Source organism: Sarcophilus harrisii, chromosome 6 (genome assembly GCF_902635505.1).
Source record: "Sarcophilus harrisii chromosome 6, mSarHar1.11, whole genome shotgun sequence".
Lineage (NCBI taxonomy): Eukaryota > Metazoa > Chordata > Mammalia > Dasyuromorphia > Dasyuridae > Sarcophilus > Sarcophilus harrisii.
In genome coordinates, this window is record NC_045431.1 from 205,778,013 (window position 1) to 205,802,644 (window position 24,632).

The window sequence follows — 24,632 nt, forward strand, 5'->3', positions numbered from 1 at the left end:
CGGCCTTCCTGCCGTCCCGCCTCCTTGACCTCCCTCCATTGGCCAGAGCCGCTCCCCAGGCTCTCAATGATTGGTGAATCTGGCCCTCGGAGCCGAGAGCCGATTGGCGTGTGTTGGCCGCCGAACCGGGGTCCCTCTGGGCTTTCTGATTGGCTTGTGGAGAGAGGCAGGTATCCGGGCTTCCTGGCTCCTCCATTGGAGGGAGGAGTAAGGGGGGGTTGGGCCTCACGATTGGTGGGTTGGGGGCCGGGCCTGGGCCGGCGGGGAGCGGATTGGTCGGAAAGTAGGTTAGTGGTGCGACATTTAGGGAAGGCAGAAAGTAGGTCAGGGACGGAGGTGCCTGTTTACTGGAGTGGGGCTCGCAGTTGCCTCCTCCTCTGCCGCCGCCGCCGAGCTGTCGCCGCCGCCGCCGCCGCGGAAACTGAGGAGAGCTGGGGCCCCGGACCGCGCGCCCCCGGGCAGCTCGCCCGCCCACGGTGAGTGCCTCGGGCTGGCCGGGCGGCGGGGAGCCGAGAGGCTCTGGGCCCCGGCCCGGGCTTGGGCTGCCCTCAGGGACCGTTGACGCCCTTAAAGGCACAGTGCCCCCGGGCCGCCGAGCACCCTCGGACGGTCTGTCTCCCTTAAAGGCACAGACCCTCTCCCCTTGCGTTCCTCCTCCCCCGGGACGGAGGGGGCGACCTCTCTTAAAGGCGCCCGGTGGCCGTTCTCCCTCCGCGGGGGAGGGGGGGGGGGCCGGGGTTCCTGCTGTCACCTTAAGCGTGCCGGGTTCCCAATTCACTCAGCAGACCCTCCCCTTTCCCTCTCCAATTCATTTCTACCTGTAATGGGGGAGGGGAGGCTGCTGCTTCTTAAAGGGACAGTCCCTCCCCCCAGAGAAATTATTGGGGAATGGGGAGCTGTGGCTGCTTGCGCGAGTGTATTTCAGGGAAGCGGGGAAATAGACGTAAGCCTCGGTTAGGTTTCGAGAAGGGGGGGCGGAGAATCCATCTATTCTCCATCCCCTTCCCATCTTCTCTTTGAGCAATTCAATTCAATAAACATTTATTAAACGCCTGCTGAGTGTCAGTCACCGAGCTGAGTGCTGGGGATATAAAAAGAGGCAGAGAATGACTTGCTCATATTGGGGGGGGGGGGGGGGGGGGAGGGGGGACGGGGCCTCCCCCCCCTAGACCCTGGCAGGTGCCCGGCTTACATTTTGTTTTGTCCAGTTCCTGCCGCCCCCCCCCCCCCCGCCCGAGCGTTTTGCGGGCAGGATGGCTGCATCGCCTCCCAAGCCTGAGAGATAATGGGCCACTGAGTCCATCGGGTTGGACTTCCACCCGAGATCTGTTAATTGTTTGAAATTTGGACCCGGGACGGTTTTGCCCAGAATTGTCGTGAGCAGCTCGGAGTGGAGCTGGTGCTGGAATGACAGGTAGCGCTTCCGAGTGCGTCGTAAGAGCCCCTTTATCCCTGAGACAGCCTCGGGCCAAATCGCTGAGACCGAATGGGGAGGTTGAACTTCCAGGGTTTGACAGATGTCAAGCGAGAGGGGGAGGTTCTCGTGTTTGTCTGGTGTCAACAGCAAAACTAACCCTTGTTTGCTCAGTGAATGGGACTGAAGATAAAAATAAGACTTGCTTTCAGTGACTCTCGTGACATAAGTCTTTGCTTCAGCTGAAAAGGGGAGGGATTAAAGACAGGGAAGGGTGTTTTGGGGGTGAAAAAGTCATTGCACTTGATATGGCTTTAGTTATGTTTGTTTCTCTTTTTTAAAGTTTAGGTTGAGGTAACTGACCTGAATTAAACTCGCTTTGGCATGGATCCCTGCCTACTATTTACGTTTCTCTACCTTCAAGGTTTCACCCTTCAAAATACAATAAATGGTTTCTGTGTTTGAGTAGAAAGTCATAATGAAAGTTTTTTTTTTATTGTGTTTTGAATAGTTGATTTAGTATTAATCGACAAACATTCCTAATAGTACTTGATTTTGAAAAGATACTTTTTAAATTTTGTTTAAGAACTATATTTTAAGTTTCATTCATTCTAAGAGGTGTCTGTCATTTATTCTTCTCTCATCTTCCATTGTTACATGATAAATTATAGATAAAATGTATATTGTACTTGATAAAGACTTTTTCTTCTGATGTAAATTTAGCTTGGTGGGATTCTTAATTCATTGATTGTTGCATTGTTGTGGGGATTTTGAGTTATCTCTTGATTTTCTTCCAAATTATTCTTCTTTTGAGTGGATTTGTTGTTTTTTTTTGGCGAAGATACTGGAGTGATTGGCCGTTTTCTTCTCCAGCTCATTTTACAAGTGAGGAAATTGAGACAAACAGGACGAAATGACTTACCCTGAGACACTCAGCAACTAAGTTCCTGAGACCAGATTTGAACTCATGGAGTTGAGTCTTCCTGATTCCAAACTAAGTGCTCTTTCCTCTGTTGCTATACACCCACCCCTTTCCTTCCAAGGGAAAAGAATTTTTTAAAAATGTGTTTATCATCTCAGTATATCCTGAAATATTGAAAATTTCAGTTTTCAGTTCACATTATGTATTGCCAAGTCTTAAAAATGATTCACTTAACATATTTGAAATGAATTTTAACAATTAATTTTTAATGCAGGATTTGAAAATGTGTACAGACAATTGGATGTCTAGAATTTCCATGTTCTAGATATAAAATGTGAATAGCTTAAATTAAAACTATAATACTTGGCGTGATTTAATTTTGTACTAATTATTACTTTAACATCAAATGTAAATGCATCTACTTCTCTTTGTGGCATATAGCCAACTTTTTATAAATGTAAGAAGATTAGGGTAGAAGTCAGGAGATATGGGTATAAGGTACAATCCTGGCATCAACTACACTTGTGCTTTTAGGTAAGTCATTTAACTATAGTGAGCCTTAAAGGTCTCTTATCTATAAATGAAGGGGGTGGACAAGATGTTCTCTAAATTCTGACCTTTTGAGCTCTAACTTTCTAAACATAACTAATTATAAACTCAGAAAAAATATTTACCTGCTGAATATCTCTGAAATGCCTTTCTTTGAAAATTATTCTGGGGTAAACATTTTCTTGAAGCTGCAAGATATAGATGGCATATTTATTAAATTTTGAGACCATTAAAAACCTAGGCAGACTATCTAAAATTCACTTGGGATCTGAAAGAATGTTAGCTGCAATGATGACAGGCAAATTTAATCAGAGCTAAATTTAATCAAAGAACAGAAATAAATGTAAACTCCTCTATTGGGGTTAACATTTTGTCAGCTGAACAAACTATTAAAGATATAAAGATGAGGAAACCATGGCTAGCTGGGTTCATGTGAAAAAGACCTCAGGGATTTGAGTGGTATTGCAAACACATCAGGCCACATTGTTTCAAAGCAGCCAGAAACACTAATGTGATCTCAGATTGCACTAATAGAAGTGTTTTATCTAGAAGGAAAAAGTTATACTGTATTCTGTCTTGGTCAGATTACACCTAAAGTTTTGTGTTTAGCTCTGGGTTCCACATTTTAAAAAGGACATTGACAAAGTAATGTATGTTGAGAGGAAGATTATTAAGATGGTCAGAGTGGTAGATAGATATGCTGACATTCTCTTATAAGATGAAAGCTTGAAGCAAAGAGAATTTAGGGGGGATATAGTCACTGTCTTTGGGAGATGGTTGAATCTTCTGCTTGGCCTGATAACTGGAGGAACTTTCAGGAGCTTGCTTAAAAGAAGAGGAAGAGGGAAAAAATCCTTCCTAACAAGTAAAGCGTCCAAAAAATGTAATGGACTGTTTTGAAACATAATTTGTTCCCATTTGACAAAAGTGTTACAGAAGGCATTCATGCCTCAGTTGAAAAATTCATATCCTAGATGTGGTCTGATAAGAATAGAGTTCATTGGATTTATTAAAGCTCCTACGTTTAAAGTAGATGAGGTCAAAAGTCCCTTCTAATTCCAAGGTTCTCTGTTTCTGTATTTATAGAATCATTGAAGTAGATTTGGATTCAATGTAACATTTATTAAGCACCCTCTACTTCAAGGCATTTTATCTTTTTCCATCTAGCTCCCTCATTTTATAGACAAGGAAACAAGCCAGAAGTTCAAGTGACTTGCCCGGAGTGATACAGATAATATCAGATCTAAAGTCCAGCCCTCCTGATTCAGCTTCCAGTCTTTCCATTCATTCATACTATGTTTATTACAGGGCAGGAAAAGAAAGTGAATGTGATTTCTTCCTTTCTGTCAAAGTCATTTTTTTTTTTTGGCATAGTTTATGTATTTAGGTTTTGTGCTAGCAATATAGATTGACTTGGTTAATGAGAACACCAGGAGCATAATGATGTAAAAATTAAACATTTTTTGACCTTGTTTTGAAATAACTTGTCTTCTGTCCATTATTTATTGACTTATTTCTGATGAAGTAATACTTCTGATAGAATCAAAGGTCTTGGTGAGGAGATAGTCCTTTTCTAGAAGATTAAACAATTCCTGTCTATAATCATGTAAGATTTTAAATTTTAGATGTCAAAAACTGTTGTCTCTTTGATGTTGTATTGTTCTTCCATTATAGACTGTGATAGCTTCACAACTTGGTATAACTCTTTTGAGAGGTGCATTTTTTTTCTTATTATCGTTTATGTGTATATTTGGGGGTTATTTGCATGGAAATGATAATTAAATCACAGAAATCAATTAAATCACCTAGGGAGAGAAAAAATGGTCCTGGACAGAGTTTTAGGGGACACTTAAGCTTGGGGGTGAGGGGTAGGAGATTGCTGTGGCTTAACAATGGAAATGTTCCAATAAATAAATTTATTCCATAAAATAATGGCTTAATATAGAACTTTCCCCTATAAAGTTTATAAAACCCATAGCTGGTATTTTAATTATATACTTATATAGTTCCCCCCCCCCCCCTTAATGTGCTGTGCCTGATACAAAGTTGTGCCTCATTCTCTAAGGAGTTTATAGTTTAGTAGGAGAGAGAAAAATTGTTATTTTGTAATACTCAGTGGAATGTAAGCTCCTTGAGGTCAGGGAATGATTTCTGTCTTTGAATTAGAATCTGGCCCATAATGGGCCCTCAATAAATGTTTGTTGAGTCAAATTGAATTATATTTTTACATATACACATTTATGTACACATATCTATATAAATAAACTTCTGTATGGCTAAAGCAGAGAATCTATAGAATTCAGATATCTTAGAATTGGAATGGATTTTAGAGATTATTACTGTGACATAGGAATACCTTTTTCTAGATAATTCATGATAGATAACTGATCATTCAGCCTCTGTGCAAAGACTTCCAGTGATAGAAGCATATTGTTTGATGAAGTGGGCCATCCCATTTTGGGAGAGCTGTGATTGGTAGGAAGTTAGCTGAAACAAAAATATTCTCTATAACTTTTGACCTTTGACATATTGGACACATTTCTCCCCCCTCCCACCTTTAACCCCCCATGTCAAGCATAATAAGTGTAAATCCCTTTTCCACATGAAGACGGCAATCATGATCTTCCCAAATTTTCAGAGTTGTTATTATGGTCCCTGAGACCTCCTTCAAAAGAGTGCCCCAAAGTGCAAATCACTTTGTTTAATCAGTATGCACTCAAAACCATTAAGTCCACAAAGTCCTCACCAACATATTGATTAAGAGCCATACAGAAAGTATGGAAGTTCAAATGACATAGTAAAATAATCGACAAGAACAATTTCCCCCATTCATACATCTTGTCCTTCCACATGCTATCATGTATCATCAGGGATAGAGGAAGATATATAGGATCATGGCATAGAGGAGCATAACTGTAGGCAATATATATAGTCATATATGACCAGGGGAGGTCTTAACTCCAGTTCTATGGCTGTTAATTCTCTGGTAGAATAACTTTCTGTTGGGATTTTCATTAAAGTGTTTCTGCTCTCTGCTACCACCTTCTGGTCATTACCTGCAATTCAGCTTTTTTTTTTTCCCCCCATAGGAGGCAGTTCTGTGAGTCCTTAGCTTCTATTTTGTGATGTAGGCCCCAAACACAAAGTTTTAGCTGGCTAGCTTAGCTAGAGAAAGAGAAACCAATAGATAATTTCAGATCTGTTTTTGAATTGCTCTTTCCCATGTTGCTGCTAAGGTTCTTTGAGTCTTAATTCTTATCTCAACTGTGGCCACAAATTCCTTTCTTTTTTTCCTTTTTAAAAATAATATTTTCCCTCCTGTTATATGTAAAGACAAATTAATTCATTTAGAAAAATTTTTTGAGTTCCAAATTTTCTCGCTCCTTCCTTAAGACTGTAAGCAATTTGATTTAGGTTATATATGTGCAGTTATATATGTGCAATACATATTTTTATATTAATCATGTTGTGAAGGAAAAAACAGACCAAAAGAAGAAAAGATAAAGAAAGTAAAAAATAGTATGCTTCAATCTGCTTCAGATTTCATCAGTTCTTTCTCTGGATGTGAATCACATTTTTCAGCATGAGTCTTTTGGAATTCTCTTGGATCATTGTATTTCTGAGAAAAGCTAATTCATTGACATTCCTTACAATACTGATATTACAGTATACACTAGATTGTATACAACCCATTGGTTCTGGTCACTTCACTTTGCATTAATTCATGTCAGCCTTTTCAGGTTTTTCTGAAATCAACCTGCTTGTTATTTCTTATAATACAATAGTGTTCCATTTCAATCATATACCATGAGTTGTTCAGTTGTTTGCCAATTGATGGACATCCTCTCGATTTCCAATTCTTTGTCAACACAAAAAGAGCAGCCATAAATACTTTTGGACAAATAGGACCTTTTCTTCTATCCCTTTTTGGGATACAGTGGTATTTCAACTCCCATGATGCCCTGATTGTTATACAGAGCAACTTGGGAACAAGACTGAAAATGTCTTGTAAGTCTGGTAATGCAAGCAAACTTTACCTTATTTCCCCAGCAGCCAGAATTACTTACTCCTAAATTATGAAGCAACAGTCTATGTGTTGATTGCACAATTGTTCTTAAGCAAATTTTATTCTTCCTCCCTCACTGATGAATTGTGCAGCTTATCATAGAGTAGGTTTGGTGCAGTTTTGGCCATTGTGCCCTAGGATTAGTTAGGATTCATGAGAGAGAATATGTTTTAGGGGAAATAGCATAGATTTAGAGTCTGAGGACTTGATTTGGAATCTCATACTTGTGTGATCATGGTTTACTTGCTTCTTTCAGAACTTTGGTGTCCTCATCTGTAAATAAGAGACATTTGGGGTAGATAGATAGCTCATCTCTAAGCTCTTTTCTATCTTTGAATCCTATGAAGCCGATGCAAATGTTGCTTTAAAAAAGATCCCGTTGTGAATATTTGTTTCTCTCCGCCTGTCTCTCTATCTCTGTCTCTCTCTCTCTCCTTTTTTTTTTTTTTTTTTTTTTTGGTCTTCTCTCCTTTCACTTTCTTAATACGGGCCTTGTGGGTCCTGTTCCGTCAGCTCGTTGGTGATGTGGGAGTTTAACAATTCCTTCAACTTCAGTTTTTTTTTTTTCCATATCTGAAAATCCCTCACTTTAAACTCCATTATTTCTCTTATTGAAAAAACACCCCTCAGGTTCTGTTGCCATATTCTCTCCTTTCCCTCAGCTTTTCGGCTTCTTGCCAATTTCTTAATCTAAGAATGGGGGGTAGGTAGGTTTGTAGGATTTTAAAATGCTGTCTGCTAAAAATAAATTTAGACAGTAAGGGAAAACAATGTTATGTCAAGAACATGTTATATAAAATGTGCTATATGTGGTTCTCTTCTATATTATACAGGGAATTTATGTCCTGTATTTTTCCAAAGAATTAAAATACAGTAAAAGTATTTAATGTTTGACTTACATTTAATCTTTGGTTAAACATGATTTACATGTTTTGGTTTATTTTTTAGCTCGGAATTTTTAGGATAATTATTCTGTCTACATATACAGCACTTGGCATAGTGCTTGGCACACAATAGGTACTTGCTAAACACTTGTTCATCTATATGTAGCAAGTATTGGACTTTGAACTGAACCTGTTTTGTTTCTTGAACAGGCAGTGAAAGTGGTTTTAGTTTTTTTCCCCTTAAGTCTTAGTTTATTTACATTTGTTTCTCCTCTTTGTTACTTTGTTGCTTCTTTGTTTCTTATTGATGTGCTTATTATAAGTCAGAGCTTCTTGGTTTAATTGCTGCACTGGCCTCCTAACTGATCTTCTTGCCTTCAGGCTTCCTTCCCACCCCTTTCACCCTCCTTCTCCCCCTCCTTTTCTTCTGCATACCACTCCTGACTTTTTCACTCTCTTCCTAATTTACTTCTACTACTTAGCATCAAGTCTGAACATCTATGCTTAGTTTTTAGAGACTCCCTCCACAATCTATCCTCACTCTACCTTTTCAAACGTGCTCTTTTTCAACATGAAATTTCAGTTTTAGATAGACTAGGGGTTTTGTGGCTGTACCTCACAATATATTATTTATTTTTATATTTTCTAATCATGATTTCTCTCTCCTTAGAATACTTTTTCCTTTGCATTTGAACCAGTGATTCAGCTCAAAAAGTAAAAGTCATCATTTGAAAGTTGTAAAAGTACTCAAAATCTATGAGGTTGTCAGCATCATTCAGCAATGATAGTATATTGTTTTTTTTTAATTAAATTGTGTTTAGTTAACAAAAATCTTTGTTTCACTTCTGCTCTCCCTCTTCCACTTAGGGGAAAAAAAAAAGGAAAAAAGGAAAAAAAATGAAACCCTAATAAAATACATGTATAGTCAAGCAGAACAAATTCTTATACTGGCCACATCCAAAATATGTTTCATTCTACATCTGAATTTTGTCACCTCTGGTAGGAAATGGATCACATACTTCATCTTTTCTCTAGAATTATTTTGATTATGGTGCTAAACATAGTCCTTAAGTTCTTGAAAGTTGTTTAACCATACTGTTGTTGCACAAATTATTTTCCTACTAATGTTTGCTTTGCTCAATATCATTTCATACTTCCCAAGTTTCTATGAAACATACCTCTTATAACACTGTAGTATTCTATTACATCTTATATACTGTCTTACAGCACAATGGTATTCCATTATATTCATACACCATAATTTGTTTAGCCATTCATCAATGATGGGCAGCTTCCTGGTTTCTAATTCTTTGGCTCTACCAAAAAAGCTGCTCTAAAATTTATATATATATATACTTTTTCCCTTTCTTTGATCTCTTTGGGGTGTAGGCTTAGATCAAAAGAGTATTTTATATATATATATATATATATATATATAGAGAGAGAGAGAGAGAGAGAGAGAGAGAGAGAGAGAGAGAGAAAGAAAGAGAGAGAGAGAGAGAGAGTGAGTGTTAGAGAGAGTTTACTGGTTTTTTGGGCATAGTTCTAAATTGCTTTCTAGGATGGGTTGACTAATTCACAATTCCACCAACAGTGTATTAATATCCTTTTTTTTTCTTATTGCTCCTCTAATATTTATCATTTTCCTTTTTTTTAAAACCAACTTTGCCAATCTTTTGATATATGTATTAAGTAGAACCCTCAAATTATTTTAATTTGTATTTCTCCAATTGTTAGTGATATGAGGGTTTTTTCCCCCAAATAGCTATTGAAAGCTTGGATTTCTTCCTTTAAGAACTGCCTGTTCATAGCCTTTATCATCAATTGAAGAATGATCTTAAGATTTTTATACATTTAAGTTGGTTACCTAAATATGTTAGAGAAGAAACTTTTGCCAGAGAAACTACAATTTTTTTTTAAACTAGTTTCCTATTTCCCTTCTCATTTTGGTTGCTTTGATTTTGGTTTTGCAAAAACTTAAACCTTATGTATTCAAATTTGCTCATTCTATCATCTGTGATCTTCTGTTCCTCTTGTTTGGCCCTAAACTCTTCTCAAATCCATAGTTCTAAAAGATCAGTTCTTCTTTGATTCTCTAATTTGTTTATGACATCACCCTTCATGCTTCAGCCATTGATCCATTTGGTGCTTATCTTGCAACATAGTGTGAGATGTTAATCTAAATCTAATTTTTGCCAGACTGCTTTTCATTTTCTTCAGTAACTTTTGCCAAATTCATATCTTATTAGATAGGGACTTTGGCTTTATCAAAGCCTAGGGCATTCTATTCATTTGCTTCTGTAGTTTTGTACTTAGTTCTATTGATGAGCCTCTCTCTCTTTTTTTTCCCCTTTCTGATGAGCCTCTCTTAACCAGTATCAAATTATTTTGATGGTTGCTCGATTGTAGTTTAGTTTGGGATCCAGCATTGCTATGTCTTCTTGCTTCTCTTTGTAAGTATAAAACCATTGCATCTTTACCAGTAATACTAATTTGTCTAAATAAACCCTTTCCTACTATTCTTCCAATAGGTACAGTCCTCTTCCTCCTTCTCTCCTCTCTTTCCAAGCAATTAAAGAGAAAGATGTTTTCTTGCTACTCCTTTGCACTTAAATTTAGAGTTATGCATAGCTAGTTAATAGTTAAACTAAACCCTAAAAATGATTAAGAACATAGTTCAATCACGTATGAATTCTGTATCCAATGTTTTGTGAGACTAAGCTACTCATATCCTCATTGATTTAAAAGAAATGTAGATAGGATTCTTGGCTTTCACAAAAGATAATAGATGTATTTTTATATTCTTAAGTTAAAATGATAACTATAGTTTTCATTCTTTTGAAATGTACTTGAAGGTTTTTCAAGGGAAATGAATTAATTTGAGAATGAGAGTATGAAATCAGAAACAAGTTTGAAATATATTCATTCAAACTATTTTTGGTATAGTTGGGGAAAATATAATGATAGTTATGGAAACTTTTAGAGGAGTTGCAGCCTTTTTGCTCAGAAACATAAGGTTTCTGCTATTTTATATGGATAAAAACTTCCTGTTCCTATTAGCCCACATTTTCCTTTCTTCTCTTTTTGGAGTCTGGTTTGTCACTGTCATTACTGTGGGTGTTTCATGGTTATCATAGGTAACATTTGTAACCCTTTCTTTGCCATTTGAGAGATTAACTTTTGGTGACTCTAGTGATTAAGATCATCATTGAAATCTATCTTCCTGCAATGTCTGTCTTTTCCTTATAACTCTACAAGACCCCAGAAGAGGCCAAACAAAATAAGTCCAAAGTCATAGCTTTGATGAAATTAGTAGTTTTTAGATCTTATTTTCTTTCTTTTTTGAAAATGATGTCTTTGCTTGTTTCCATTACTATGGTATTTTCATGTGTTTTCCACGACCTTTCAAAGATCACTGACAGAGCTAATTATCACAAAGGACATCTTGTTCTCATAGCACCATATCACTCTCTTTGTATTTATCATCTGTTAACTGTTAAAATCAATTGATGGATAGGTTCCCTATGTAGTTCCATAAGTATCTTTTAGGCAGTTCTCCTTTTTGTATTTCACTAGAATCATTTGTGTTTGTTTCTTCAAAATTTCATTCTTGAGAATTTTTCATTCATCTTGGACTAATTGTGTTTTCAATCCACGAGATCCTATCTATTCTCTGTCCAAAGCCTTTGGAATGAAATCCATTTCCCTAAAATGTGGATTGTGTGTTAGATTATGCCTGACTTTTCTCATTTTTTTCCCCTCATCGTCCATGTCATTTTTCCTGAAGCAGTTAGTTCCTCCTTCTTGGTCAAAATCAGAATAGCAGTACCTAGAATAGCAGTATCCATTGTTCACTCCACCTTTTGATGAAATTGTCAATAAGGCAAGTCAAGAATTTTTCACTTGTTTTTCAGTTTTTGTAAATGCCTGATCCTTGGAGTCCCCCATAAAAATAATATCCTGTCTATGAACAGATAATTTTTAGATGATGAAATTGAAATTATTTCCATCCATAAAGGGTGTTCTAAATCACTATTGATCAGAGAAATACAAATTAAGACAACTCTGAGCTACCACTCCACACCTGTCAGATTGGCTAAGATGACAGGAAAAAATAATGATGAATGTTGGAGAGGATGCGGGGAAAACTGGGACACTGATACATTGTTGGTGGAGTTGTGAACGAATCCAACCATTCTGGAGAGCAATCTGGAATTATGCCCAATAAGTTATCAAACTGTGCATACCCTTTGATCCAGCAGTGTTACTACTGGGCTTATATCCCAAAGAGATACTAAAGAAGGGAAAGGGACCTATATGTACCAAAATGTTTGTGGCAGCCCTTTTTGTAGTGGCTAGAAACTGGAAAATGAATGGATGCCCATCAATTAAAAAATGGTTGGGTTAATTGTGGTATATGAATGTTATGGATTATTATTGTTCTGTAAGAAATGGCCAGCAGAATGAATACAGAGAGACTTGGGAAGACTTAGATGAACTGATGCTGAGTGAAATGAGCAGAACCAGGAAATCATTATATACTTCAACAAAGATACTGTATGAGGATGTATTCTGATGGAAGTGAATATCTTCGACAAAGAGAAGATCTAATTCAGTTCCAGTTGATCAATGAAGGACAGAATCAGCTACACCCAGAGAAGGAACACTGGGAAATGAGTGTGAACTGTTTGCATTTTTGTTTTTCTTCCCAGGTTACTTTTACCTTCTGAATCCAATTCTTCTTGTGCCAACAATACGGTTCTACACACATATATTGTATCTAGGATATACTATAACATATTTAACATGTATAAGTCTGCTTGCCATCTAGGGGAGGGTTGGAGGGAGGGAAGGGAAAAGTCAGAACGGCAATGAGTGCAAGGGATAATGTTGTAAAAAAATTACCCATGCATATGTTCTGTCAATAAAAAGTTATAATAATAAGAAAAATAAAAATACTATCCTATCTTTGTATCAGATCAACATAGTCCTCTGAGAGTCCAGGTGGTCTGGAGCAAATATGTTAAATTCAAGTGGAAGCTGTGGGCTACTTAATCCACACAGACTGCTTATTGACTTAGTTTTAAAATGTAATATTTTCTGGGTCTTCCTATATTTTTATTTAGTTTGTTAAATATTTCCCCATTACATTTTAATCTGCTTTGGGCAATATTTGAAAGGCTACATCATTGGCATCTTTAAACCAGAGTGTCTGTTCCTTTTTGTTTATTTTTTTTTTACTACGTTTCCCCTTTCTATTCCTGTATTTCCTCACAGATATATTTTCAAAAATGTAAAATTCCACTATGCCTTTGTATTTATTCTATTGTTTTTCAATAATGTATACTCTGGTATAGCTTTTCATGAACTTCTTCCCACCAAAATTCAGAAATACCTGTTTGTCTTCTTGTATTAGGATTTCTTGTTTATCTGATCCATTATTCAGACTTCATGCATTTATTGTTCTTGGCTTTCATATTGGGCATAATTTTCTGTATTATCAAGCTTCTATCGATTTTTTTTTTATTTTTGTAATAGCTACTCTTTTTGATATCTGGTTTAGCAGATGCATGTGGACAGCCTTCTCTCTTCCCTTCAAATTTTAGCTTAAATACATCTATCATTAGATTTGGAAGACTCCATGCAACTATATTTTTACTGGTCCTTAATAGGTATGTTATATCATTGAGCGAGAGCCACTCGTTATATAAGTTGTAGTCCAGAAATCTAAATACCATTCTTTTATCCAGCTGTTCTCTTCTTAAATCATTATTTCTCTTAAGAAACCCCAACCTTCACCTGGCAGTGGTGATGAAGGCACCATGATGAAGGTACCCCATGATCTTCATTTTCTGTCCTAGGATTTCATCATTACTAGATTCCTTCTATTGGTATTATTTGTGCCTCTTATTTATAAAATCTGAGAAAGTTTTCTATTTCATCAGATAGATACTCCCCCAAGAAGATGGCAATCTTTTTAATTATTTATATCAAGTCAACAATGAGCAGCATCTGTACCTTCTCATCATCAGGGTGTTACCACATCTCATTACTTGTACCTCTGGCAATTAATGACTAGATAACCTTTATGTAGTTGGTACCTGTGGGTCCATATCATCATTTCTTTGAACAAGAGAAACTGCTTCTTGCTCAGGAAATCCAGCTTATTGTTCTCTGGTGAGGTGAGAGCCTCATAAATATTAGTAGTGATCTCCTCTTGTTCCTTTCCTTAGATTATCATCCTCAAACTTAACTGGCTCAGTTTTGCTCTTCCTCATCTCCTTCAGAGAAATTTTTTAAAAGCTTTCTCTTTGAAATATGGTTTTTATTCTCTCAAGTAAGGTACTTCATTAGGCTCCTCAACCCCATCTCAACTTAGGGAGGAGAGAGGTTCTTCCAACACTCTTAGCTTCTCTGGTAGGGAGGCTAGTCTGTGTTCTGAATATCTGTGAATGTTTATTTGTCACTCATAGAAATACAAATATAGTAAGTATACTCATCTCTTAATGTTACTACAAAATTTTTAGTCCTTGTTGTAAGTAAAAGCCTCTGGTTTTCTTATTTAATTTGTAGCTCTCCTAGCTCACTTTTGTAACCTCCTGAATGTGTGGATAAGTACAAATTTCTCTCTCTCTCTCTCTCTCTCTGTGTGTGTGTGTGTGTGTGTGTCTGACTCTTCTGTTTCTGTCTGTCTCTATCTCTTTCTTTTCTTGTCTCTATCTCTAGGTCTGTCTCTTTGTTTCTCTCTGTGTTTCTGTCTGTTTCTCTCTCTGTCTCTCTCTGTTTCTGTGTCTGTCTGACTCTCTCCCTCTTTCCCCCACCCCCTGTCCCTCTCTCTTGTTCCCTTTCTCTCTCTCCCCTCTCCTCTTCCCTTTCCTTCCCAGAAGAAGATCCTCTGACCTCAAGGTTGCCCTGGAGGTTTAGCAGTATTATCTCCATACCCTAGGCTAACCTAGATATTCTAGGCAAAATCTAGAACAGCTCTAGATGTAGGCATGATTTTCTACTATTTCTTACTATTTCTAGCATTTAATACACAGTTCCTTACACATAATAAACAATAAATGGAAGTTTGCTTAACCACATGCTGCACAATGAGTTGGGTGCAAGTACAAGAACAGTTTATTTCCAATTTCATATCTACATGCTTACATGCATTTCCTGAATGGCAAATTATCCAGCCTCTGAGACTCTCCTAATAGCAAATCTCACTCCACATTGTAGGACAGCCCTTTGTGCTTTTGGACAACTGTATTGATTAGGAAATATTCGTTTAGCACATCAAAATCAACTGCTTTAAAATGAAGACCTTTGGTTTTTGGACATGGACAATGTAGGAGTTAGTTTTGCTTGTTAATGCTTATTTATTCTAAGTATTTTTTTTAAAGAGTTCCCCCCCCTCCCCCGAGGCAATTGGGGTTAAGTGACTTGCCCAGAGTCACACAGCTAGGAAGTGTTAAATATCTGAGACCAGATTTGAACTCAGGTCTTCTTGACTTCAGAGCTAGTGCTCTATTCACTGCACTATCTAGCTGCCCCCAAAAGAGGTTTCTTTTCTTTTTTCTTTTTCTCAATAAGGAAGTGGGAGTAGGGAAGAGAAAAAATTTATTATTTGTTCATGGGGAAAATTTTTAAATTAAGTTTTGGAAAAAAAAATCTTTTTAGATTTTTAGTACTTATTGCTTCATTTTAAATCTGCCTTGTTACACCAAGAAAAACAAACTTAATTCTTCTTGAAAAAGACAATATTTTAAATATTTGAAGATAACTATCCTTTTATTTCTCTTCTCTCCCCCTCCAATAAATATTCTCTTCTCCAGAATAAACATTCTTCATTCCTTAAGTTGGTTTTCACATGGTTTGGTTTTCTAGTCCCTTCCTTCTTCATACCACAAGTTATAAGTGTCAGTAGGCCTATCACTGACTTGGACACTGTTCTTTTAAAAAATATAGCCTAAGACATCATTAGGAATTTTTTTGACTGCCAGATAATACTTATATTGCATTTGTAGTCTACTAAAATCCCTAGATAGCTTTTACATGAACTACTGTCCAGCTATATTTAGTGCTTATACAGTTGTTTTTTTAAAAAGTGTAAAACTTCACATTTATCTCTTATTTAATTGCATTTTATTAGAGTTGGTCTGTTATTTTAGTCTCTGGAGACCTTTTAGTATCTCATATTAAAATTATTTTGCCGCCATGTTTGCCATCATTCCCAACTTTGTGTTATCTGCTGATAAGTGTGCCATTTATGGTTTTAATCAATGTCATGGTTAAAAATCTTGATGAGAATCAGATCAAAGGAAGGTCTGTGGTGCAATTGACTAAATACCAACCTCTAGTTTAACAGCGATCTATTAATGCTCACCCTTTAGGTTTGAATGTTTATTCAGTTATGTCTATTACCATCCAGCTGGTGTCTTTCTCTCTGATCTGTTAATATATCCTATGAAACTGTCAAATTTCTTTTTGAAATATAAATATATAATATCTATAGCATTCCCTCAATATGCCAGTTTGACAGATGTCAGATCATTGACCCTGTCCAAGATAATGTGTATCCTTCCTTTGTTCTCAGCCTAGCTAAAGAAATAATCAAAATGTTCCTGAAATGCAACTTCCACTTGCTCCCCATGGATAGAATCACCTCCTATACGTGTTTCCTTCAAAAGTCATCTTAAGCCCCAGTCTCATAGGAAATCTCTCCTGATTTCTTATCCTTCCCACCTCCTAGTGCCGTCTCTTCCCCCTCCCCATAGTCATATATTTCTACATGTACCTTTGGCCTCCTCTGATAAATTGTAAACTCCTTAAGGATACTTTTGTTTCTGTATCCTCAGTACCTAGAAAGTTTCTGGCACATAGTAGGGTAGGGATTGAGGCTGCACTTTTAATTTCTATGGTATTGGAAACGTCCCAGTGAGGAAAGCTTCCTTTAACAGTATGGGTAGAAACCTTCCCCTTAACCTAGAACTGAACTGCCTGTAATACTTAGAAGTAGTGACTTGGCTAGAGTCATAAAACCAGTTTTTTTCAGATGTTGTCTTGAATCCAGGTCTTCCTCTACTTTGCCATGCTGCTTCATAGGTGTACAGAAGAATAGTGGTTGGTTGGTGATTCACTAAACCTTTCTAGGCCTAACTCTCTTTATCTGTAAATGTGAGGCTATTATACTAGATGACCTTTTAAAAAACCAATCTGACTTTAATATTCGATGATTACAGAGTCACATTATCTTGGATTTTCAGTCACAAGTGACCTATTTGCTTCTTTTCAGATAAAAATATACCTTTATGGTCAAGAATATCAAAAGAATTATTGAAAAAATGCAAAAAACTTATTATAAAACAATAGTCCTCAAAACTATCTGGAACTGGCTAATAAACAGAGTGGTGGATCAATGGAATAGGTTAGATACATGACAATAGTCAATGACTATATTAATCTACTGTTTGGTAACTTAAAGCCTCCAGCTTCTGAGATAAGAATTGAACAAAAATTGCTGAGAACACTGAAAAATAATAGAAATAGATATTCGCCATAGACCAACATGTCACACCAAAATATCACATCTCATACCAAAATAAGGTCAAAATGAGTACATGATTTAGATGTAAAGAGTGATACAATAAGCAAATTAGGAAAGCAAGGGATAATTTACCTATCAGATCTTTGAAGAAGAAAGAAAGTTTTGGCCAAAGAAGAACTAGAGAACATTGTGCAAAATGGATAATTTTGATTACGTTAAATTAAGAAGTTTTTGCACAAACAAAACCAATGCTGCCAAGGATTAGAAAGGAAGCAGAGAGCTGGGGGGAAAAAATTACAGCCAGTGTTTCTGATAAAGGCCTAAATATAGAGAGAACTGAGTCAAATTTATAAGAATATAAGTCATTGTATAAATTGATAAATGTTCAAAGAATATAAACAATTTTCAGATAAATAAATCAAAATTATTTAGTCATATAAAAATGTTATGAATTGCTGTTGCTTAGAGAAATGCAAATTAAAACAACATGAAGTACTGCTTCACAATTATCAGATTGACTACTATAACAGAAAAAGATAATGATAGTAGTGGTGAGGAACTGGAAACTGAGTGTATGCCTATCAGTTGGGGAATGGCTGAATAAGTTACGGTATATGAAAATAATGAAATATTATTATTCTATAAAAAAATGAACAGGCTGATTTTAGAAATGCTTAGAAATATTTACCTGAACTGATGCTGAATGAAGCAAGCAGAACCAGGAAAACATTGTACACAGCAATAGCAGGATTGTGCGATGATAAACTATGATAAACTTTGTTCTTCTCAGTGTTCCAGTGATCCCAAGCAATCCCAATAAATGCCATCTACGTCAAGAGAAAGAACTATGGAGACTGAATGTAGATCAACACATACTATTTTTACCTTTTTTTTTTTCTTGTATTTTTTTTTCTCATTTTTCCCTTTTATTCTGATTTTTCTCACTCAACATGATTAGTATGGAAATATATGAAAAATGAATGTACATGTAGAACCAAAAAAATGTATTTTACATGTAATTGAGGAAAATAATAATAATAATATCTTTTTTCCCTCTTTCACCTACCCAAGAATTAATTCTTGTCCAAGACTGCAAATAGATAATATCGCTCACTAATCTATTACCAGCAGAGTTGACCTCCCTTTTCTTGACCTTTTGGAGTTCAGTTAAAATAATACATCCACTCAGAAAATACCTTTTCCTGTTAACTACAGATTCTCTTCCCCTTCTTTTCTTACGGAGGGCCACTCTGTAGGGCAGATGACTACCTGGGAGTACTAATTCCTAAGCTAAACTTCAATTAATTCAGGATGCCAAAAAGATGCTGATCAGGTCTGCCAATTTAGTTTGGTAGACCACTCTACAAATTTGAGCACTAGTTTGTAAGCCTGTGCCTGGGTGACGAGGGAGTAAGCCCTGTCTTCTCTCCCCTGTGCCTACAATTCTCACTGCTGATTCAGTCCATGTTTGGTCCAGTTCAAACCTCCCCGGTAGCCTTTAGCACTACTGAGTTCTTTGTACTAGTTGAAATCAAGTTAGAGTTTGTGATTTCCTTCATAATTTCCATTTTAGTTGTTATTGATGCCAGAAGTATTACTCAATAAGGGTAGAATGGAAAAGATGAAAGAATTCAAATGTCAAACCTGGAAACTTGTTGCCCATTTGTATATCTTGCAGTGTGAAGCTTCCATGTTCTCAACAAGCTCAAACCCCAGTCTCTCAGGGATCATCTCAGAGGTTAGGAACGTTGAGCCTCTTTTAGGACTAATAGCTTTTTATCCTGGTTTACATTCTTGTTGTATGGCCTTAATCATACTGCTGTTAAATTATTGCAACTGAATGCTTTTCAATTTCTTTAGTGGGGCTATTATTGGAAGGCTGTGCAAAGTCACTAGTCTCATTTTCTCCTCTGGACCATCTGGGTGATTGGGGGTGGCTGGATGCAGTGGGATTACCTTGACCTTTTTAAACTAAGGTCTTTAACAAGTTTCATTTTGACTGAGGCAAAACCCATTCAGTGATTAAGGTTAGGTAAGAAATGAGACAGAGAATGGCCTCTTTTTTTTCCTAATCAAAAAAATTTTTTTTATTCTTTGAACTTGAATCAGTCCTTAGAAAAATATTTTTAATGTTCAAAATAAATGGGAGCTTTGTGGTTTTGAGTAATATCTGCCCACATATTATTGTTTTACCTTTTAAAAAAAAGAGAGAAAAGAAAGTTCTATAGGTTTTAGTCACTGCTCCATAAAACATGAATTCAGTCAGTGGCATCAGAAAGGCTAAAATGGTTTGATCCAGTTTGCTATCATGTAAACCTTTTATATGAGCTTTTTATTAAAAAATAAAGTTGCCAGTTGACTAATTTGAGAAAATTTCCCCCCTCATTTTGATCATTTAATGGTAATTGATTGCCCAATCACTTCAACTGAATTTGCTTCCTGCCTGATTTGAACCATGCCTGACTGACTGAATGTTCTTCTTTTGAAATTGGTCTGAACTGAATTTTTACAACACTCATAAGAGTTGGAAGGAACTTCAGAGGCCACCTAGTCCAACCTAGAAATGAACAGAATTCTCTTTATAATAGACTCAACAAGTTGTCATTTCTTTGTTGGAGATTTTAAAGAAAACATTTTCCTTGCTCCTTGATAATCCAAAATAGAATAATAAAATTTCTGTTGTTGGCAGTGATAACAAAAAGGATCGCTTTCTATCTCTCTCTCTTTCTTTTTTTTTAGACATTTCAGGGCTGATTGTGTTTTTGGTGTAAGAAGCAATAATCAGTTGGCCAAGGTGAGAAGTATGCATTATACTACCTGCTACCATAGTTGAAGGGTGGAAGACACCCAAGTTTAAGACCTTATTTTATTTCTGTGAATTTTATCTACTTAGATTAGCTTAGTTTTTCTTTGATTAGATATTTTAAAATTCAAATCTGTTAGCCAGCTTATATACAAATTTAATAAATAACCCTGAGTAAAAATGTTGACCCGAACAAAGCTGATAATTGAAACTTTGATATATCATTAGAAATTTTCCTTCAAATTGATTGAATCAGTCTTTCATTAAATATTTATTAAATGCCTACTGTGTGCTATATAAGCACTAAGCACTGGGGATATAAAAAAAGGAAAAATGCAGCCCCTATTCTCAAGGAGCTCACAATCTAAGAGGGGAGACAACAGAACAACAAATATGGACAAACAAGCTTTATTCAGGAAAAGTAGGAACTAATTAAAAAAGAAAAGGGTGCTAAAATTAAGAGAGACTGGGAAATGCTTCTTGAAGAAAATGAGATTTAGTTGGGACTTAGAGAAAACCAAGGAAGTCAGATTTATTAATAAGCACCATTTGTATATAATTGTTCTTCCAACTATGAATTTGCATTTTCTTTAAGCTTTTGTTTCTCTGTGTTGTCTACAGGAATATAACTGAAAGACTTTGTCATCTACCTTGACTAAATCATAATACATAATAATCCTAATATTAAATTTATAATATTTCTCTTATCTATTAATCTAGCAAAAAGATAAAGGCACTAATTTGGCATGACTTGTTCTTTGTGAATCCATGCTAGTTCTTAATGATTACTCATTTAAGTTCTCACAAACCAACCATTTAGTAATCAGCTCTAGAATTTTTCTAGAAATTACATCAAGGTAACTTCTGTATAGTTTCCATAATCTGCTATTGCTACCATTTAAAATTTTTGGACACCATTTGGCCATTTCCAGTCTTTTGGCATTTTTTTTGTCAACACTTATTTATTAGAGTTCAGCAATTAAATTTATTGTTTTTTTTTCCCCAGAATCCTGAAAGTAATTTTATATTAACTAGAGGATTTGAATTCATTTAAAAGAGCTGTTATTGTTTTATTAGCTCCTCGCCTATGTTGGGATTCAATTCCCCATGTTTATTCTTTCCTTTCCAGATTGATTATCATTTTCTTTGGCAGATTAAATGAAAGCAAAACAGGATTTTAAAAGCAGCTCCGATTTTCCTGTCATCAGTTAATACTTTTTTTTTTTTTTTTTAACCATCTGCCCCAACCAAAGGGCCTCTGTGTTTCTGGTTTTTCATTCTTCAGACATACTCAGAAAAACTCTTTAAAAAATTTATCATCAGTATTTCTTTCAAAGCTCAGCTCATTCTTGACTTTAGCCCTTCTAATACTATTCTTGCAAATCCATGCCACTCATGTATTTGCATGTTATGTATTTGTTGTTAGTGCTCTTTAGTTTTTTGTATGTGTACAAAAAAGGAAACTAGATGATTCAATGGTTAGAGCTCTGGGCCTAGATCAAGAAGACCTGAATTCAAATGGAGCCTCAGACATTATTAATTAGCTATGTGATCCTGGGCAAGTAAGTCACTCAACCTCTCTTTGCCTTAATCCATTGGAAAAGGGAATGGCAAACTACTTCAATATCATTGCCAAGAAAACCTTATGGACAATATTGGTGTACTGTGGTCCTGGTCAGGAAGAATTAGATATAACTAGATAACAATCTATATAAAGGAGTAGAATTACTTAGAGAGCTTCATATATAACCATATTAGTATTTCAGATGTGTTTTCTTTTCTTCTTTTTCAGAATTTTTTTGAAATAACATCATTAGATTTAAATTTTTAAAGACCTCAGGAAAATTTCCTTTACAGTCTCTTTCTCTTTTTAACAGACTTCTTCATTAGATTATAAACTCTTTGAGGGTAGCAGACAATCTGATCCTCAAGACAGTACCTAACATATAGTTAAGCATTCAATAAATGCTTTTTGACTTCTCTCATATAGGAATATGTCTGATTGTGCTTATCTTATTCTTAGTGTAAGAGGAAGCTCCAGACCATCCCATTTAACAAGATCAGAAGGTTTTGAGTTGAAAGATAGTTTAGACATCATCTTTTTCAACCCATTTAATTTTACAGATGTCCCAGGAAAAATTAGAAAAAGAAGCTTACTATATGAATAAAAGTTCATATGGTGCTGGAATCATCAATCCCACTGCCTGTCCGAAGGATATTCTTTGCCATGGGGTTGTCTTAGTCCATTAGCAAAGGATCAATAGGGGACTCTTTAGAAGAAGATACCCCTAAGTCTCAGCTACGAAGAGTGAAGGGAGTGACCAATGAGAAGAGAAGAAAGGAAAGAAAGTAAGTGTTATTTTATGACTTTTGTTGCAGTTCATTGTTTGGAGCAAGAAACCAAATCCCTTCTAGTAAAATGAGACAAGGGTGGGAAAAGGCACAAAGAATGCTAAATTGATTGATCATAACTCAGAATGTTTCTGACCAGAGTATATTCTACTTGGATCTGGAAAATAAACTCTGAATTAAATTAAGCATCATTTTTATAATAGCTGAGATTTAATAAGAGGAGGTACTATCTGACTCAGTGTTTCTTACTCTGTAGTCCAGGGAACTCTAAAGGAGGGCTCCCCTCCAAAAAGTCCTTAAATAAATTTTAAGTCTGTGAACTTGCCTGAGGAAAAAATTTTATCTTTATTTTTTACTAATCTCTAAGTGAAATCTAGCATTTACTTCAATTATTTTAAAGTATTATTCAAAAAAGACTAGACTTTTCTAGATTGCCTGAAGGGACCATGACATATGAAAAAATTAAGAATCTTTGCTTTGTAATATTTTCATCAAATGGTTACTTGGTCTTGTGCCTAACAAATACTTTGATTCTTTTATAGAACTTTCAGAGTGTCTAATTTCTTAATATCATTAAGAATTTTTTTTAAAGTGGATAACTGCTTTGGCCCGTTTTATAAAAAGCTGATCAGGGTCAATAAATATCTCAATATACTACAACTTATAGTAATTACTTAATTTCCCAAATATACATTTATTTTATTTTATTTTACTCTGAATTTAATGAACACCAAAAAAAGGAAACATTTCCATATATGTATAAAATAGACCAGAAAAAGAATATGTGTATGAAACTAGTGACTCTTTTTCCTACAGCTTGCTTTAAAATATGAGTATATGTATGTGTGTATACATATATGAAATCATTTGACATGTTAACTTTCAAAGCTGTCCTGCTTATCTAATATCCTTATGAACTTTTGTGCATAAAAATCACTTCAGTAAAAATTTCCCTCCTCTTTCTCCTGTTCTTCTTCATGATCATTAACTCCCTTCACACTTCAAAATAGAGGGTTTGAGGAAAGAAAAATAGTGTTCTTGCAACAAAGAAGCAAAGCAGATTCTTGCATTTGACATCTTCAAGTCAGTAAGCTCTGGGAATACAAAGAAAGGCAAAAATATTACTGCTCTCAAGGAGATTACAGTCTAATGGAGGAGACAATATGCAAACAACTACATACAATTTAGATAGTTACAGAATAGATCTGAAATAATTAACAGAGAGAGGGCAGTAGAATTAAAGAGGAATGGGAAAGGTTTCCTTTGGCTCAAAATTATGTCACACTCTGCACTTTGAGTCTTTTGCTCCTCAGCCAGAAAGTAAGTAATGGCCTTGCCATTGGTCTTACAGATTTATGATCAGTCATTGTATTGATCTGACTTCCTATAAAATTTTCAAAATTGTTTGTAATTTATATTGTTGTTTTATAAGTTGTTCCAGGTTTTCTCACTGTATTCTCCATCACTTCATACAAGTCTTCCCAGGTTCTCTGAAACTCTTCCTTTTATCATTTTTTATGACATAGCAATTAAAAAAACCCAACTTTTATGATTAATAAAGAATTATATTCTCTCTTCTCTCTCTGTCTTATCACACACACACACACACACACACACACACACACGTACACACCACACACCACCCATTTCCATGGGGGTAAAGACAACAAAAAAATTTACATAAGAAATATGCATAGCCAGAATCATAATTAGTTACTGGATTGATCTAAGTTCTTACATCTTTTAAAATTGTTTTTCTTTAGAATATTGTGGTTGTATAGATTGTTTATTTGGTTCTGTTCACTTCATATACAGTTTTCCAAGTTTCTCTGAAACTGAGCTTTTCATCATTTTTTTTTCATTTCTACATGTAACACTTTATATAAATTATCTTTACAACCAACCCCCAAGTTAGATAGTATGAATATCTCTTCATTTTACAGATAACAAAATTGAGACCTAGAGTGGTCCCCAACTAATGGATACTCCCTTAGTTCCCAGTTCTCTTTCACTAGGAAAAGAACTGGTTTAAGTATTTTTGTACATATGGATCCTATTTACTTGATGTCTTTGAGGCATAGCTCTAGTAGTGTTATTGCTGAGATAGTAT

The 24,632-nt window shown here is 35.8% G+C and overlaps 1 protein-coding gene across 6 annotated transcripts in view; it reads left to right on the plus strand.

The window, feature by feature from the left end:
- The first annotated feature begins 290 nt into the window (after positions 1–290).
- Positions 291–24,632, plus strand: part of ARNTL (aryl hydrocarbon receptor nuclear translocator like) — a 101,547-nt gene continuing 77,205 nt past the window's right edge. For 3 of the 6 annotated variants that reach the window (XM_031941582.1, XM_031941583.1, XM_031941584.1), the window contains exon 1: positions 294–476. The gene's annotated coding sequence lies outside the window, so the exon portion shown is untranslated. Of the gene's footprint in view, positions 477–21,986; positions 22,520–24,632 lie in introns of those variants that run through there. The other 3 variants (XM_031941586.1, XM_031941585.1, XM_003773604.4) reach the window with 3 other exon arrangements.